This window comes from Telmatherina bonti, assembly GCF_933228915.1.
Source record: "Telmatherina bonti genome assembly, chromosome: 14".
In the NCBI taxonomy this organism is placed as follows: Eukaryota; Metazoa; Chordata; class Actinopteri; order Atheriniformes; family Telmatherinidae; genus Telmatherina; species Telmatherina bonti.
Genome location: NC_136612.1, coordinates 37,019,920 through 37,039,884, shown reverse-complemented (window position 1 = coordinate 37,039,884; position 19,965 = coordinate 37,019,920). Strand labels below are relative to the sequence as shown.

Genomic DNA, 19,965 nt, shown 5'->3' with positions numbered 1-19,965 from the left:
CATGGGAAAAGATTAGGGAGGATGCAACTTTCACAGGAACTTCACCTGCTGACTCAACGCCAGGACCGAAGACGGAGGAGACCCCGGTCCTGCAGAAGGAGAGACGCTCTCAACAGAAATACTCATTCATATGAACCTGCATAATCATGCACGTACATAGTCACATGATTTGTCCGGTATAAAAGAGGAGGGTTGACGTATGACAGGCGAGATCTTCAGGCTGAACCTGGGACCCTGGCATTTAATGCATTAGATTAGCAGCTAAGGGTATCAGCAAGACCTCCTCTGGAGATATGTATAATCTTCTTTTCCTCAACAAAGAATAGTCAATTCTAACTTCAATCCTCTGACTTGGTCTTTTTTCTCATTTCAACCAGATTTGAATTATGTAACCTTCTGATCAATAGTTTAATGTGTTTGCATTTTTAGATATTATAGATTTAAGGAAAAATAACGACAACATTTACTATGATGGAAAATAATAGGGCCAGTTGCAACACGTGTGGAGCTTTCATCACATCATGAAAGGGAGGGGTGCATCCAGCATACTTAAACATTTGACCACACAGCATCCAGTTAGTTTACACAAATGTAAAGTCTGTGATACCCTGCTTAGCTCACGCAAGGCGGGAACTTTCAGCAGCACTAGGTCTTCCTCTGTCTCAGAAAAGTAACGTGAAACTCCTTCAGGTCCTGTTGACTCATGTTGACAACACCCTGTATGAATAATTTCTATCTCACATTAAAATTTAGTTCATGAGGATTGCAAGAGTGAGGCAAGCTCAGAGGCAGACTGCTGCGAACCTGTAGCCAGACCTTTCATCAAAGCAAGGAAGAGTAAAATGACAGAGGTGAAAATAGATGAATGTCACTGAGTGGTGCATGTAATGACAATTCATGCCACCAGGGGGCCACAGTCTCTTTGTGAGTAGGTAGTTGGGGAAGCCTGCGGGTCAGAGGGCAGATAGACACGAGTCTGTTAGCCTGTAATGTCTGCTAGTTGACAATTAAAGTTGGTTCTGACGAAGCAGATGTCGTGTCATCGTTCTTCACCAAGATATTACAGTCACCGAGCAGTGACCAAATTTGTGGTGAGAGGTTTGCACCCGTTTACCACAGTGGAGGCCACTGAATTCTGGTGGGACATTTCACTGCATATTGTCTGGCATGACACAGTTGAATTTAAGAATGATCAAAATGTTCTTTTAACAAGTAAGGCTCTGTTTTATCTATTTCTGTAATATTTTCTGTAGGGATCTGACAAGGACTCTCAACCCAAAATATCGTCCCCCAAGCAGAGAAAGTTGAAGGAATTGTTTGATTCCTGCTTGTTATGAGGTTGAAAAGACAAATACGATCCCAGACCTGAAGGACGTCACAAAGGCAGCCATTACAGCTGATGGATGGACAAGTTTTACTCAAGACCACTACCTCACAGTAACATTGCATGATGTCAGAGAAGGACAAAGCAGTCTGAATCACAGACAGGGACAGCTGTGGCAGAGGAGATTGGAGTAAAAGAGAAGGTTGTGGCAGCCACTGTGGATAATGCAGCAAACATGGATGTAGCTGTGAAAAAGCTAAATATTACCAAGCTTCCATGTTTTGCACATGTATTAAATCTCGGAGCTCAAAAGCTGAACAGCTGCAGCACAATTTCCAACTGGGCAGTCAGAATTCCTTCTGTGATTGTATGGATGAAGAGATCTCACATGGCAAAGTGGTTCTCAAGGAGAAACAGCAACTTTTAGGTAAGAATACATTTTAAATACTTTGAAATCAACAGATTAGGATCAAGCTAAAAAGATCAGATATGCTGTTTGTTTGCACAGTTTTTAGTGCTGCCTCGGGACATGCTGCACAGATGTAAGGACAAGGTGGAATTCTCTGTTTCTTATCATGGAGCACTTCGGTGAGCGGTTTCCAGCCATCCAAGCTGGAGCTATAGACCCACAACTAAAGAAAGCCTGTTGAGAAGGAGATGTAGCCGGATACTCCCCATGCTTCAAAAGCTGGCTGAACATTACACAGTGCCAAATGAAGACTCCACATTCACCAGGAACATCAAGGAAAACATCTGGAATGATCTTTCAAAACGCTACAAGGTAAATGAAATTATGTTAATTGATCACTGCAGTAATATACACTGAAATACATTCATATTTAATATTCTTTTTCCCTAAATATGTGTTGCCTGTCTTCTATTTTAAACTTCCGGATGAGGATATCTGAGCATTTCTGGAGGAAGCCACCATGTTAGACCCCAGATTTAAATCCAGGATTGATGGGGGTGAAATCTGGGACGGGGCTGCAGCAATGGCAGTAAACACACATGAAACAACAGAAGAGGTATTTCAACTTGTAAATGGCTTTAGTCGTCGCGAGTTTGGTTGTAAATTTCATGGTAATTTTTTATATTTTCTTTTAAAGCTGTTACAACTTGGAGAGACAAATGAAGGGAGAAGAGGATGAAGATGACTTTGTAAGTTTTGCTCTTTTTGTAAAGAGTGGATGTGATGTAGATGGCATGAAATATGACTTTATTTTTAAATATACCTTGATCACAAGTTGCAGTTATGATCATTTCAGACACCACCCACACAGCAGCAAAAGAAGACGGCTTTAGAAGAAATTTTTTGAAGAAAAGGACAGTGAGTTTTTGACTATGCAGCTGCAGCAGCCTCCCATCTCCGTAGCACTAAGAGTGCATCAAGACGTCCAACTATGTCAAAGCCTTCCTCCCATTCCAACTAAGGACAGTGCCACCCTCTGGTGGTGGATGAAGAAGGTCACATTGCCATTGTTCTCAGCTTCCTCCACCCCATCTGGGAGGGTGTTCTCCACAGCTGGAGACACCTTAAGTCCTGAAAGATCTCATATCCTTCCTGAAAAGGCAAACATGCTCATTTTTCTGAACAAAAACTGTTATAAATAATTGCAATGTTTATTTAAAAGTTCTTATTTTGCAATCGAACTTTGTTGGAGTTCACTACAAAGTGTCTGTGCATGCTTTACTGCAACCAAAACCATTTGTACTTTATTGAATAACTCAATGAGAATCAATAAGAGAATCGTTAGTAGGGTGACCAGATCTTCTGTCACCAAATGTGGGACAAAGACTGAAAATGTGGGACAATGTGAAATTCCACTCTGCCATGACAAAGTTTTTAAAAAAAAGTTTCTATTCTCCTCTTTGGTAATAAAATTACTAATCAAACATAACAAATCTGTGATTATAAAGCCTCCCTCTGAGTAGCGCGTTCTTTGTGGCTCGGATTTTTGTTTCGTTTCACGTCATATTCCTTTGACTTTGACAAACCGTCTCACAGTCTCCTGGAACAGGTTTAACCCAGGAATATCTGCTTTCCCAGTCTTTGTTCTAACACTTTATGTACTTCTTCGCTGCGGTCGTCTCCCTGTCCTCCATGATCAATCAGTTGTTTTTATTTATTTATTTTTGTTAGTTGGTGCACCGGTGCATCCTAGATGTGCATTCCTAGATGTGCCTTAAGTCCCGCCTCCTAGGTTGATTGACATGAGTGTAACTCCAATCAGCAGGCGGTGTGATGTGCCAGCCATCAAATCTTTCACCACATAATAAAAGCCAGTTTATGTTGGGGGTTTTTTTTCCTTCACAAAAGTGCAGACTGGTCGTAGTGATGCGGGACAGCGCCCCGTTTTGTGGGACGTGTGAAAAGTCATAGAAATGCGGGACATCTGGCCACCATAACCATTAGGGAACCAAATCAATAAGCGGTATTGATAATGTAACCAAAATTGTTCAATTCTTAACAATTTCCATCCCTTGAAGCTCATTGGGCGGTTCCTACCGTCGCCATCTTGGAAGCGTCTCGTCTCCCACAGAAATGAATAAACTAGGCAAAGAGGAGCTGTGAGTGTGGGGGTGGATGATTGACATCTTGTGAACTCCGACCTGCCTGTAGCTCAGCGCTAACTGAATAAACCTTGTACCCCTTCCATCCCTTTATGTTTCATATAAAACACTGAACTGTCTTGTATGTAAATATGATGAACTTGCACCATTTCATTGGTTGGAACTGATTTAACCTGTTTTAATTACTATGTTTTTATGGTTTATTTCTTTTATCTCAGTTTTTCATCACTTTATTTTAGCTTTGACTACTTTATAAATAGGATTGCTGTTTAGTCCAAAATTATTTCACAAACGTGTAACAATAATCTGAGAACATAAATGGACTTAAAGGTGAACTCTCACTCTGTCAGAGTGTTTGTAAGAGTCCTGTAACACTTTTCCTGGAGGCCAGATATGTTTACCCTGATATAAACATCTGCTGCTTCATCTTTCAACCAGTGAATCAGTTTAAACCAGTTAATTCCCATCTGGACCACTAGATGGCAGCACGTTCCTAAACATTCTGTTGCTTTTCTTTCACGTGAAGAAAAACTTCAAAGATTTTTTTGGGTTTTTTTTTTTGGGGGGGGGGGGGGGGGGGGGGTTGTCTTGTCCAGCATTTAGGCAGCAGAATGATGGTCTGGATGTTCTGCTGAGCAAATTTTCTCTGCCAAGGGAAGCTTTATAGATATAATGATCCCCTTGACTTTCTGAATTTTTATTTTATTTCTATATTTATTTTGTATTGTTGTTTGAATTGTAGAGTTTGTACTGCTGGACCAGAGAGGACAGACGAAAGACAGAAAGAGAAAGGAGAAGAAACACCTCATAAGAAAAGTGAAAGAGATAAAGGGAGAGAAAAAAAAACTAAAAAATAACCCAAAAACAAAAAGAAAGAAAACAACCTACAGATGTATACACACACATACATATGCACACACATACACACGCATATATATACACATACACACACATGTATACATATATATATATATATATATATGTACACATATACATATACACATACATACATATATATATATACACATACATACATACATACATATATATATATATATATATATATATATATATATATATATATATATATATATATATATGTACACACACACACACATATATATATATATATATATATATATATATATGTATGTACACACATATATATATATATATATATATATATATATATATATATATATATATATATGTATGTACACACATATATATATATATATATGTACACATACATACATATACACACACACCTCTATGCACACACATACACACACATACATACGTACAAACATATACGCACTTGCCAGTATGAACACATATACATACACATACAAGCCAACTTTAGATCATAGTAACTAAACTATGAATGTAAAAAGTTAAATATAAATGAGAAACAAACAGAAATGAGAAAACTAGCTGCTGTTAGTGAATAAACCTGCAGACGACTCGGTGACTGTGTCACATGCAGAACATGCAGAGTGGAACGTGTTCAGAGAAGATCATGCCAGTGTGACCCCTCCCACACAAAGGCAAGAGGCACGCCAGGAGGACCCCCGAGACCAGGGCCATCGGCAGCCACCCCCAGGCGCAGACCCCAACCGGAAGCAACCCCCCACCCCCGCAGGCAGAGGGCCCAGCCCACACCGACGGAGGGCCGGGATCCCCAGACCGCCACCGAGCGGCAGCCAGGCCGCACCCCAGTGGACCAGCAGCGCTCCCCGAGCACCAAGACCCTCCACGCACACACGCGCACACACACACACGCACACACATGTGCACACACACACACACACACACATATGCACACACGTGCACACACACACACACACACACACACACACACACGCATCCACACTTCCTCCTTAAACACACCCTATACACCCATTCTCTTACACACGCTCAAACTCACACTCTCCTACCCCCCGTTCTTTATACACACACACCCCCTCACACACACATCCCTGCTCCCTCTATAATCACCCATTCTTCCATACACGCATACCCCACTCTACACACACACACACACACCTCCCTACACCCCTCTATCCACATTCACACTCCTCATTGTACACCCACCCCATCACTTCCCTGTACCACCAACATAACCCCACATACGCACCCCCACCCATCTGCATACACCCCCCCTTCCTCCTATCCCAGCGGCCATCCACTTTCCTAAATTCTTTCACCCTGACCCCCCCCCCCCCCACCCTAACATTCATTCACCACTTCATCCATCGGCTCATGCACGCCCTCACCTTTCTTTCCCAACGTGTCCCCTGTGAGATACCCCCGGGGGAGCAGGGGATAGGAGGGCCCCGATCAGGGCCCCACAACTACCCCCCACCCCTGTCAACGCCCCCCCACCACTCCACACATGCAGCCGATCCAGCACCACCCAGGGCCAGCAGCAGTCCCACCCCCGCCAGGCCAGCCCAGACCCAGGCCCCCTGAACAGCACCACTCCCCCGCCCAAACCCCCCCGGCACAGCCCCAGAAATAGGGGTGTGGCAGGACCCCATTGTCACCCCCTCCCTCCCAGCTTATGAATGATTGTGAAGTGTGTGTTGTTTGCAATTAAAATTGGGAAGAAGTAACCACATCATGTTGGGAGCGGGACCACCAAAGCAGCCCCGCCCACCGCACACTGCATGGCCCGCCCCCCAAAATATGTCCATGTGTTGTCAGTGTGTGTTTTTTGTGTTATGTTGACTAAGTGTAATTAAAACTGGGAGGTGAACCGATGCTGGGTGCAGCGATGGAGACCACCTTGATGGCCTCTCTCACCATCCAGATCAACGTGTCCACCTCCCAACGCCCTGCCTGTGTGGTGGAAGAAGGGAAGGAGGGGGGTCCGGGGATTTAGGTCCCGAGGGAAGCGCGCCTCCCTCAAGAAGATGAGCCACCTGCGGCACGAGGCACATCCCCCATTCCCGGGGCCCCCGAAGGCCAGGACAGGCCAAGGGCAGCTGCCCCAACAACCAGGGCCCTCAGCAACCCCAATAAAGGAGCCGCCACCGGCCCCAGAAGGCACCAACGAACCACATGCAAAAGTGGGGGGGGGGCAAAGAAGAGGAGGGGCGGGAGAAGGAGAGACAGACCAAGGGCCCACCGCCCCCACACCCCTAGGAGACGCCCCCACCCAGAGACACGTTGCATTCCCTTCTCCTTTACACACCAACACATTCACACCCCCTCACTTCAAAGTTATTTTAAGGTGGGTTTTTTTTGTTTGTCTGTTTTTTTTTCATATTTTGCTAAACAAAGATCAGAAAAACATTTTTATGTAAAAGTGTAAAATCTGATCAAATTCATTGCAGTGAAATAATTAAACCAGGACCAAACTCATTTTAGTTCAGGTACACAACGTAAACTGGTCTCCAGTGGCCCAAATGCCACCATAATGACCTTAAACAATAAAAACATTTTCTTCTTTTTTTTTTTAGTGCAAAATAACAATTTCCTTAGACAAATAAATTCAGTTAAACAACAAATTTATGTTTTCTCATATTTTATAAATAAAATATATTTATATATTTTAAGGTTGATATGAAATAAATATTTAATAAATTGTTTTGTTTTGTTTTTTGTTTTTTTTAAAAAAAACTTGACTAAAATGTTATAAATATATGGAATTAAATGTTTTACAGAATAACATTTTCATGCATTTACATGACAATAAAAATCCATGTAGCTCTATAAATCCACTAACGTTTAACTCCAGGTACCGAGAAGGGAAAAATCCAGGATTTCACATGATGATCAGAGGAACTTTTCCAGATCTGCAAGTTGCTTTCCATGCACATACGTGTGCAGAGATCCTGACGTCATCACGCAAACTGAAGTCTGACGTCAGGATGAAGGAAAAGATGGAACACGTCCTGCTTTGGGAATGTTTCACATTTACATTTTATCACAGACCCTGGAAGTACTTCGGCCATAAAGCACCTGATGTCTTCAGATGCTCCATCCAGGATCCATTTCCTACATGACACACAGGTACCTGATTGATTCATTAACTGATTGATTACCGGTCGATGTTGAAGCTGGATGAGCTGACTGGAATGTGTTTCTTCCTGTCGTCTCCTCTGCTGACAAACATCCTGACCTGTACATGCCAAGCACCGCTGATGCTGCTGACCGCCTTGCACACCTGTGACCAGGTAACAAATATTTCCATTACACATAGAATTACACAAAAACTTAATATTGCAGGAAAAAAATGCTCATTGAAACATTTAATAAAAAGTGTCAAATATTGCTAAAAAGCTTTTACTCTCTCATGAGGTGTTTTTTCCAGACGTTGCAACAGAGCAATATATCCCAGAAGTGTTATGGAAACTATTTTTTTTTGCATTTACGTGTCCCCAGACATGATGTGGGGGTCATGTGACCAGTTCATTTCCAGTACAGCTGGTGCGGTATGGAACAAAGAAAGGCAGATTTTCAAGTTTTAGAAAAGAAAATGAAGGACAAAAGATTTGTAGCAAATTCTCTGGTATAAGAAATCCCCAAAATAACGCTACATGGCGACTTTGCATAAGTCGCAGTTCTCGTAAAATCTCGTCAACTAGACAAGATTTAATGAGAACTGCAGCTTCTTCTAAACACTGTTCAGTGGAAACACCTGCAAGGATTGCTGCAACTGTTGTTTGTCAAAACTTACAAATATTACTTTTATTTTGCAAAAAAAAAGTCATTAAAACGCAGCTTGTGTTGATATTCTTCTAAATGTTTCTGATTGGATTGTTTTTATGTCTCCACTGGGCAGAAGCTCCAATGTAAGGCAACTCTATCTGAATTTCAATTCAATTCAACTTTATTTGTACAGCGCCACTTCACAACAATGTTGTCTCAGAACACTTTACATACATGTCATTTCAAGCCAGTTCATACATATCCTATAATAGAAACCAACAGATTGCATCGAGTCATGACTTGGATCCAATCCCCCATCCTGAGCTGCACGAGGCGACAGTGGGAAGGAAAAAACTCCCCTTTAACAGGAAGAAAACCTCCGGCAGAACCCGGCTCAGGGAGGGCAGCCATCTGCCTCCACTGGTTGGGGTGGAGAGGACAGGGAAGACAGAACAACATGTACAACTGCACTTATTCTGGAAGACCTGCCGAAAAAAGGAGAAATAAGTTACAGATGGCAGTATTATATTTATATATTAATCCTCTGGGGACCAAGGGTATTTTAGAGAAATAAACCTTGCCTGACTTTTTTTTTTTGTTTAAATGCTAATAAACACCACCTTTCAATGCCCCATAATGTCCTATACCTTGTTTTTTTTCTTATTTTGAATTTAAATATCAAAAACTGCTATGTAAATGAGGCTCCTTTGCTTGAAACAAAGAGTATTATAATAAAAAATACAATAGAAAAAGGCAAAAATTAGAATATCACACTTTATTCCAAAAATAAACAAACTAAATATAAATGAATAAGAAAAACACGCTCTGATTGGACAAATACGTGTCATGCGCCAAAGACAAAGGCTCTGATTGGAACTCCTATTTTGACACAACACTGTATCACCTATGAATGGGCTGCAGTGATGCCGGAACTACCGTCTGAAAGCCCGGAGTCTCCCGATTAAGAGGGGGAAAAAAGTAAGTTTCTATCTTTTATGATTCGAAAGCTATGCTCGATTAAACACAACATGGTCCCTGGCATCGCTGATGATGCCGGCGTCCCCAGAGTGTTTATACATTAGAGAAATAGAGCGAGGTACTTCTCAGTGCATCAGGTAACATCCCCATTGCTACATAAGTAATGGATGGCTAGACTACCCATAACTATAAGAGCAATGAGCAGAACCTGGACAGTTGGGTCCCGTACATGCAGACTCCAACTCAGGAGATGCTCATATCCTAACTATAAGAATCATGGAAAACATCTGAACATCAGTTTACCAACACTCACAGAAACATCTCAGTTTTCTCTTCATTTAATCGTAGAAAATTCTCTCGTGTTTATTTGTTGCAAACACCGACACAGGAAGTCTGCTGCAGTGCAGTCGTCTGGTGACAAGGACACATAAAGTTGTGTATCGTCTGCATAGCTGTGATCATTCATGTAAAAGTTCTGTAATAATCCACCCAAAGGAAGCGGAAGAAAGCTATGCGGTGGAGGTCCAAGGACGTGGTCCTCTGATCATAATGATGGAACATATTTCTTTGTCTCTTCTTCTTGTCCGTGCAGACTGAGTGATAAAGTTCTTTAAGTCCACATTTTTAGATATATCTGCATTTGTTTCTAAACTTTGTGTATAAACCATAAACAGTGATCGTGTGTTTTTTACATAGATTTTCTGGTTCTTATTCCTCACATTTTCATTCCCACTGCTCCTGTCATGACTCCTGCCGTTAGAGCTTTTAAAGCTGCACTACAGATGTTTTCAGTGGCGCCCCCCATCTGCGGCTACTCCAGCAACCATCTTTATCCTGCCAGTTCAGCTTTAAGGTTCATTTCTGCTGGACGTAGAAGACGGATCGCAGATAAACTGTCTCTTGCGTCACTTACATACATAATTTGGTCTGTTTTCGAGGAGCTTAGTTTTCCAACACTTGATGCAGAAAACAGAGCAACACCACCAGAAACCACAGGGGGGCAGCGTTGAGTTGTATTGCTGACACAAAACCAATGCAGAAGAGGAGGAACAGGAAGAAGATAACACAGAAACCACCAAACAAAAAGCAGCTGAAGAAGAAGTGGAACAACAAAAACAACTTGTGGAGTTTCTTCCTCTGGTCATTTGGGGCTGTTTTACCATCGTTTCCAGAGTACCGAGCGCACCTGCCGTTCTCTTCATCACGCTGCTCCTTTAAGACGTTACATCGTAAAACTTCATCAGTCAGCCGCAGCATTGCTTGAGTGTGAAAAAGATTACAGCGTTTAGCCAGGAAATGACCGTAAACAACATGACCGCCGCCATCCGGTGTCAGAACGTAGACGTGAATTCTGAACTCAGCACCGCCCCCTGGTGGATGAACTGATATAACAACCATGTAAAACACACGTAACTATGAGGATGGAGACGTCTGCTTTTACGTATCTAAGAAAGCAGAACTGGGATTTTCTCTCTTCTCTTTGGTGTCCTCTCTTCCTCCTCCGATGATCCTGCTCTAGTTTTTAACACAAAAAAAACCATCACTAAGCTCCGGACGGGATATTGTTGGCACCCGCAGCTGTACTTTGTTCTGGAAAGTTTCTTTTTGTTGAGTTTTCTGCCTCCATCTATGCTGATATTTTTGTTTTCCATCTAGTGTACATTATTCAGGCTTAATTTTAAATATATTTTCTGTTTCTCAGCAACAGATTCTTCACCATCACATTTCACCACTCTTACATTTTTCTTATATTTTTCTTATCTTTTTGATAAGTCCTATAGCTAGGGATGGTTAGCATCCCTTAGTTATGCTGCTATAGGTTTAGACTGCTGAGGGACATTTCCTGATACACTGAGCTTCTTTCTTTTTCTCTTTATCTCTTTCTTTTACCCCCCCCCCCATAACAGTGTTGCATCATTAACATGTATGTCTCCTGTCTCAGCAGGTCTCCCTGGCTGGGAGTAGCAGTTCCTGTTGTCTGTTGTCTTTCTGTCCTCTTCCCCCCACACAGCAGAGGCAGATGGCTGCCTGTCCTGAGCCGGGTTCTGCCGGAGGTTTCCTTCCTGTTAAAAGGGAGTTTTTTCCTTCCCACTGTCGCCAGTGTGCTTGCTCAGGATGGGAGATTGAGTTGGACTCAACTCAATCTGTTGGTTTCCTTATATAGGCTGTTATGAATTGGCCTTCATTATGTTTTTTTGTTTTTTGTTTTTTTGTCTGTAAAGCATCTTGAGATGGCATTGCCGGAATTTGACGCTATATAAATAAAGTTGAATTGAATTGAATTGAATTGAATTGAATTGAATTGAATTGAATTGAATTGAATTGAATTGAATTGAATTGAAGATTTTGACCAGAAGACTGTTTGCTGCAGTGGACGGCTTCACTGCTCAAACGGGAGAGAAAACCAGTTTTTCAGTAAAGTTCCAGTAAAACTGGTGACATCATGCAGCATTTCTGACGTTTTTACGTTTAAATGGACTGAGATCATTTCCTCTTCTAACTGTAGTAAATGTTGGATGATTTTCTCAGCTGCCAGATGATCAGATGTGGGAGTAGCGACTGAGCTGATGCTCCTCCTCTTCCTCCTCTTCTTCCTTCAGGTTTCTGCTTTCAGCTTCATCACCGGCGACTTCTCTGCATTCTCAGATCATTACTACGACTTGGAGCAGAGACCTGAGGTTCTTCGCCAACCACGACCTGAGGGTCTGTTCTGGACCTGACCTGAGGGTCGTGGTTGGCGAAACATGGTGAATCATGATGGAGGGTCTTCACACCAGAAGAGAGGAGGAGGAGGAGGAAACCAAACAGTCTTGTGAGCAAGTGCAGATGTTTAGAAACTCTGTTTTCAGTATTTCTTCAGGAGGTCGGACAGAAAATGCAACGTTGAGAAGCAGCTTCCAGACTTTTCCACTTTTCTTCATCAGAAACACGAGCAGCTGCGACGTGAAGGATTATCTTTCATCTTGTAATAAATCCTTTTATTCTGCACAGATTTTTCTCATGTATTTGTTCTACAAAACTGAACGTTGAAGCAAAAAAACACAAATTTTTCTTGTATTTCCACTGATATTTGTAAATATTTCAGCTTTTTTTTCTTTTGTTCACGTTAAAATCAAACTGAAAATCCATCAGCTTGTTTCTCCAGGAGGAACACCAGGACAGCTGGAAGACCACAAGGCATTATCATCCTCATGGGGTACCTGGACCACCTGAGGTCCACGTAAATATCTCCAGGACTTCCTGTTTCAGTTTGTGTGTCCTCCATAGTCAGAACATTCAGAAACGGCTGATCTGCTGGGATTTCAACCCTCAACCTATTCCGGCGTTGACAGAGAGCAGTGTGGGAGATGATTCGCGTCCAGAACACCTCACCAGGGAGATGTCCAGGAGGCCTCCAAACCAGATGTCTGAGCCACCTCGTCTGGCTCCTCTGGATGTGGAGGAGCAGCAGTTCAACTCTAATCTCCTCCTGGATGACTGAGCTTCTGTCTCCAAGGGGGAGTCCACATGCAGAGGAAACTTATTTTAGCTGCATGTGAGCTCCTTTTCTGGGTCTCTACAGCTGGCAATCGTCGATGAGAGTGGGAACATAGATGGACAAATCCAGAGCTCATCTCCTTCACTGTGACAGCCCAATGCAGAGTCCACATCACTGCAGACCTGGACTGGTCCACCTGTACATCTCCATCCTTCCCTCACTCCTGAACATGACCCCATCATTCAGGAACTCCTACACCTGGTGCAGGACCTCGTCCTGACCCAGAGGGGATGCTCCACCCTTTTCTAGCTGAAGACCATAGTCTTGGATTTGGGGTTGCTGGTCCTCGTCCCAGCATGAATCGCTCCAGTGAATGCTGGAGATCATGACCCGATGAAGCCAACAGAACCACATTATCTGCAAAAACAGAGACCCGATCCTGAGACCACCAAACCAGATCCCCAGACATCGGTTCTGTCCTTAAAAGTTCCAGAACAGAATCGGTGAGGAAGATCAGCTTTGGGGGAGTTCAACCCTCTCTGGAAACAAATCCATCTTACTGCTGGCAATGTGGACCAAGCTCTGGAACTGGTCCTACAGGGACCAGACAGCCTTTACAATAAGGCCCAGTACTCCGTTCTCCCTGAGCCCCCACCACAGGAGTCACGAGGGACACGGTTGACTGCCGGACTGATTGGGCGAACTCCCATAGCCCCTCCAAGACCTGAAGCGGGTGTAGAACTGGTCCACTGGTCCAGACTTTTTATTTTAATACATTAATATTTCATGCAAATGCTGAAATTTTTCTGACTGTTGATTCAGTGGGGATGAAATATTTAGAAGTTGCTCAAATAAACAGAGGCAGATAATATAATATGTATACTTTCCTTTTCTGGAGAATTTGATTAATATTTGATTTAAAGCGACGGATGTAGGAAAAGAAAATTATGACAAGTTAATGATTAGTGACTTTCAACTTTTCATACCTAACTGTTAAAATTCTTCATTACTTAAAAGAACTTTGTAATTTGATTATATTTTCATTACATTTCCTAAATAAATTGACTATATTTAGTGGTCTGCGTTTCACTTTCTTACATTTTCTTTTTAGGTGGAATTATGAAAATCTGTATTTTTTGTTGTGTTCTTGTTTGACTGAAGAAAATGAAGCGGATTGTGTTTGAGACAGCAGGAACACTGAGGAGAGTTTCTCACTGCTGTTTCATGAAGGTTCTGCAGGAGAACCAAAACACAACAGGAAGTAGAGAATCTGGTCTAGAAAATAAAAGCATGATTTAATCTTCAGCTCAGAAATGAAATTTTGTGTGTATATTTAGACATTCATTCATTTAAATAGTTTGTGCAGAGGCAAAACACAACTCTGGCTTTTAAGAATCGTAAATCAAGACCTGAAAATTCATAAAGTATGAAGAGAATAACTTTGGATTTATAGACATTTTTTTTAAAAATTGATAGAATATTTATATTTAGATAATGTCAGAAATCATAAATATTTGAACCACTTAATCCAATGAAGGGTCGTGGGGAAGCTGGAGCCTATCCCAGCAGGCAAAAGGCAGGGTACACCCTGGACAGCCCATCGCCAGGCCACACAGAGACAAACAACCACTCACACCTAGGGGCCATTGATATTAACCAGTTAAGCTAACATGCATGTATTTGGGCAGTGGGAGGAAGAACCCAGAGAGAACCCACGCATACACGGGGAGAACATGCAAACTCCACACAGAAAGGCAACTGTTGGAGTCTCCCCACCAACTGAGGATCAAACCAGTGACCTTCTTACTGTGAGGCCACAGTGCTAAACTAACATTTTACATTAAAGATGCAAAATAATTCCACTGTGCAAGTAAATAACAAACATTTTGGTGTTTTGGAGGGTCCTCTGGGAATGTTTTGGTGTCCAGGGGGCTCTGTTGGGGATATTGGGACTTATGGTTTCCTGGGAGAGCCTGGGTGCAGCACTCTGCGTCCTCTACGTCTGACCCCTTGGCATGAACACACGCTTCTTATACAGTTACTGTGGAGTTTAATCACCAACATCTATGTCTATGTTTACGTGCTGCTGCTGTTTCATTTGTTCATGCTGTTCTCAGTGTGTCTTCCTGCTGGTGTTCCCGACTGTTGTCTGCTTTGTTTTCTCATACTAGTTATAAGTTTGTTTCAGCTGAGTTCCTTTTCTAGATGTTGCAACTGGTTTTATTTATTGTTGTTTTCTATTTTTTAGCATCTTTGTATGCAGGAAGGTAAATGTTCTTTACATCCACAGAGGTTCTCCTTGGCAGAGAAAATATCTTTGCCGCATCATTAGCTGTGTTTTTGTTAGTTTATCGCTAAATGAAAGCCCTGTGTGTTGGACCTGTGATGGTCTGGCGACCTGTCCAGGTGCACCTGCCTCTCGGCCAATCATTCTCAGCCGGGATAGACTCCAGTTTCCTCGCGACCCTTAATCGGACTAAACGGTTGGAAAAATGAATGAATGAATGAATAAAATCCATATTCCTAAACTGTGGTTTGCAGATGTTCCACTAAATGGTGGAAGTGGCACAAACACAAAGTAGCACAAACAACAGCTGTAATTCTGGTAAAATCTTGTTCCGTGATGGAGATATGAAACACTTTTGAGTTTTGGAAGGAGATATTTTGGTTCTACAACTGCTGTTGCTGCTGTCCTTATCAGAAAACAAAAGAAATCATTCAGAAGAAATGAACAGGTCACGTGATCCCTATGTCCCCTGGTGATGTGTAAATGCTGTAACAATGTGTTTCCAGTACACTTTTGCAACCTGCTTCTATATGGATACATCTGAAAAACCAGCTCATGACAAGAGTAAAAACTTTTTTTGCAGTTTTAAGAGTGATTTAAGAGGTTTTTCTAAAAGTAAGTGTTTCCATTTGTGGTTTATATTGCGATATTTAGGTTTTTTGCCAGAAGTGAAAATGCAGGTACACAAAGCAGCAGAGCATCATTCCGCTTTGGTAATGCTGGACAGTACAGTTTAGTAAGGGTGAAAAGAAATAAAAGGTCTGAAAACTTTCTCACTTAAAATGAAATGAATATATAAATGTATGACTGATTTATGTTTAAATTGAAAATTAAATATTAAAATTTGTTCAGCAAAGAAAAATGTTTACCTTATTTAACCTTTTAAATGTGAAACAATGTCAATAAAGCAAACCACATGTACATATTTCATCATTAATATTTATTTTATTTGTCTGTTGTCTTTCTGTCCTCTTCCCCCCACACAGCAGAGGCAGATGGCTGCCTGTCCTTGAGCCGGGTTCTGCCGGAGGTTTCCTTCCTGTTAAAAGGGAGTTTTTTCCTTCCCACTGTTGCCAGTGTGCTTGCTCAGGATGGGAGATTGAGTTGGACTCAACTCAATCTGTTGGTTTCCTTATATAAGCTATTATGAATTGGCCTTCATTATGTTTTCCCCTCTGTCTGTAAAGCATCTTGAGATGGCATTGCCGTGATTTGACGCTATATAAATAAAGTTGAATTGAATTTATTTTCTCCTTTTTTCCATCTATTTCCTTCCGCTTACCTGGGGCCAGGTCAACTGCATATGTAGGGGAAGCTTTTCTTTCTTTCTTTATTTCCTTTTTTCTGTCTTTCTGTCCGTCTGTCTGTGCGCTCTGTACTTTTACTTTGAAAGTCTTGTGCGGAAGTGCCGTGTTGCGTTCACGGTAACTTGTCGCTGTGTAAATTCGGGAGAATCCAGTGGAGAGAATGTGGCATTCAGGGAGAAGAGGGAAAAGCTGGAGGAAGTCGAGGAGCGCAGACTAGTTTAAAGTACCAAAGTCGTACATTTACTCGGTAAATGTCGTGTTGTAACTGCGTGGCGGTGAAATTAGAGCAAAAGACAACGGGAAATTGGTGAAGACGGGACTTTTATGGAATATCTCCAAAGAGAATAAAGCTACTTTTCCAGCACCGGACTCCGACAAATCGCCGCCGTGGTCCGTAAAAACCGTGAAAACCCGCTGGTTTTAGGATTTTAACGGGGAAATAAGAAAGGTAAGTCTGGTTTGGGGTGTCCACCGTCTGTTTAACGGGCTGGGGGCCGGAAAGCGGCCCTCTCCGAGGCTCTCCGGGACTCTCCGGGACTCCGCTAACTTGGGTCCGAAGGTCGGCGCTGGACGTGATGGTGTGTTTACATGCCGAACTTTTGCCACGATTTTCCAGCTTCAGTTCAACTTCAGCCATAAAACTGAGCGGATTCTTGTTCGTGATTTATTTTCCTCCTCTTTGAGGAGCTCCTCTGCCGTGTCAGGGATGGGTTTTCGCTCCTCTGGAGGATCTAGAGCGCCTGGGGCGGCTGGAGGAAGCGGGGACATGCTGGCTGGAAATGGGACTGACAGCGCCGCTTCGGCCGCGCGGATCTCCGCCTGGCTGCTTATGTAATGGAGCCACCAGAGCCAGACCCGTGTTTTCATGTGGATCCGCCTCAAACGCTTTTGTTTTCAGAGCTGTCAGTTATCTGGAGCAGAGATGAAGCTCCCACCAGCCTCTTCCTCCTCCTGGATGTGGCCACTGGGCTGGAAGAGTTTAAGTAGCCCGTCCTTCAGCTCAGCTGCGCGGATGATCCGGAGAGGAGCCTGGGGGGTCTGCGGGGCTCCTCAGGTGGTCCCACACTCCTCTGGGGAGTCCAGGTCTGGATCAGCTGACGGTGTTTACAAAGCAGAGTCGTGTTGATCTGTAATTAAACTCAGTTCCTGCTGATGTCACCTGTCACAGGTGTTTCCCTGCAGCGCGAGCTCACGTGAAATGCGGTTTGTTTGGGACATGAAGGATCCCAAACACAACAGGAATAAACATAAAAGAAGTTTTACAAGCAGATTTAATTGAAAATATTTTCTTTTAAAAACAAACCAAAAAAAAACAAACCCTTTTTTTTTAAAAGTTAGGCTTTTGAAAATAGACAGAAAAGTCAAATAAAATCTGATTTAAAAAAAAAAAAAAAAAAAAAAAAAAAGGCTTAAAGTCACAGAAAATCTCAGAAAATGAAAACGTTTCAGTACATTTAGCAAAAAGCTAGAAAAAATGACCTGAAAAGATGCCAGGTTTACAGGAACTTAATCTAAAAACAGAGATGGAAGCGTCTTTAAAAAAACGGGAAAACATTTTTGGGTTCATTCCAATCAGGATAGTCTGCTAGACTCGGCCCGGTTGGCGACTCGGCCCGGTTGGCGACTCGGCCCGGTTGGGGACTCGGCCCAGTTGGGGACTCAGCCCGGTTGGCGACTCGGCCCGGTTGGCGACTCGGTCCAGTTGTAGGGGGGTGTATCCATGCAGACCTAAACCAGCCAAACCATTAGAATAATATATCCCCATTCCCACCAGAGGAGGCGCTGCACTGGTATTTAGCAGAAGAGGACCAGACCGGCGTGAAGAAGACTCTGTTTCCTCCACCTGCCAGTTAAACATGGAGAAGAAACTATGGATGCCGTTTGAACAGACGAGGCAGAGGACCCTTAACGTGAGGGCTGCAACTAATGATTATTTTAACAGTCGACTAATCTATAAATAATTTTTTCGATTAGTCACGATTATTTCTGTCCCGCCCACCATCTGTGTTTCCAGTTGACTCTTTTTACTGGTCCCAGTATGTTTTAGCCCACACTCTTCATCTGCATCATATGAATGTCCCCCTGATTCCCAGTCAGTCCCAACATAATGTCCTTTAGGAAGTTAAAAGAACGACTTGTGAACCAGTTGAATATTAAGCTTAACAGCTTACTACTAATTTATTTTGAAACATTCAAACTTAGCTATAGAGTCATATCCAAGCTGTACAGAGTTTACCTCAAAAGGAAACAAAATAAATGAATATTTTAACATCTTAATTTTTGTAAATTTGCATTGAAATGATTATTTACATCTGGAAAAAACCTGTTTTGTAGGTAAACAAGGGCCAGAATCCTTTAAAACATTCCTGAATCCAAACGGTGATCCGTATCACCACCAGAATTAAATCACTTCTTCCTTTTCACATTTCCAACAACTCCTGAAAATCTCATGAAAATCTGTCCACAACTTTCTGAGTTATCTTGAACACAAACAGATAAACGACGGTAAAAACAGAAGCTCTTTGGCAGAGGTAACAACAGCTATCGCTACTCGCTAATGCTAACTTTAGCTAATGCTAACTTTGCCATCAGGAACGCTGGAAACCATGACTGCTTTCCTTCCAGATGCTCATGCACGACTGTCGTGCTGCCGTGGTTCGCCAACTCTGCGCGGCAGACGACACGTTTCACCTGTTTGACACTTAGTTTAGCGTGAAATATCCCCAAACTTTGGAAACAGGTCACGCTGCCGTCAGTTTCTTCTTTGTTGTTTAAACAAAGAAGTCCGTACTTATCTTGCTTGATCTTAGTGCTGCATTTGATACAGTCGATCATAACATTCTGTTACAAAGACTAGAACAGGTGATTGGAATTACAGGTACAGCGTTAAGCTGGTTTAAATCATATTTATCTGATAGACTTCAGTTTGTTCATGTAAATGACAAGTCCTCCTCCCAAACTACAGTAAGTCATGGAGTTCCTCAAGGTTCTGTACTTGGACCAGTACTCTTCACGCTATATATGCTCCCTTTAGGCAAAATTATTAGACAGCATGGAATAAACTTTCATTGTTATGCAGATGATACTCAACTATACTTATCCTTTAAACCAGATGAAACAAATCAGCCCAATAGGCTACAAAATTGTCTCATAGACATAAAGACTTGGATGTCTAGAAATTTTCTCCTCTTAAACTCAGATAAGACTGAAGTAATTCTCGTTGGATCTGAAAAACTCAGAGCTAAATTTTCCGGTTTTGTAATGAACCTGGATGGCATTACTTTAGCTTCCAGTGCTACAGTGAGAAACCTTGGAGTAATATTTGACCCTGACCTGTCCTTTGGCCCACATATTAAGCAGGTTA

General features: G+C 42.3%; 1 protein-coding gene and 1 long non-coding RNA gene across 3 annotated transcripts in view; both read left to right on the top strand.

Moving 5' to 3' along the window:
• The first annotated feature begins 1,280 nt into the window (after positions 1–1,280).
• LOC306765825 lies at positions 1,281–3,617 on the top strand. Its single transcript, XR_013771581.1, has 4 exons — positions 1,281–1,751; positions 1,833–2,349; positions 2,431–2,482; positions 2,590–3,617. It is a non-coding gene; the product is annotated as an uncharacterized lncRNA (long non-coding RNA).
• A 13,162-nt stretch (positions 3,618–16,779) lies between these two features.
• LOC306766045 (CASK interacting protein 2) overlaps positions 16,780–19,965 on the top strand; it is a 71,217-nt gene continuing 68,031 nt past the window's right edge. For both annotated transcript variants that reach the window (XM_079253630.1, XM_079253629.1), the window contains exon 1: positions 16,780–17,049. The gene's annotated coding sequence lies outside the window, so the exon portion shown is untranslated. The remainder of the gene's footprint in view (positions 17,050–19,965) is intronic.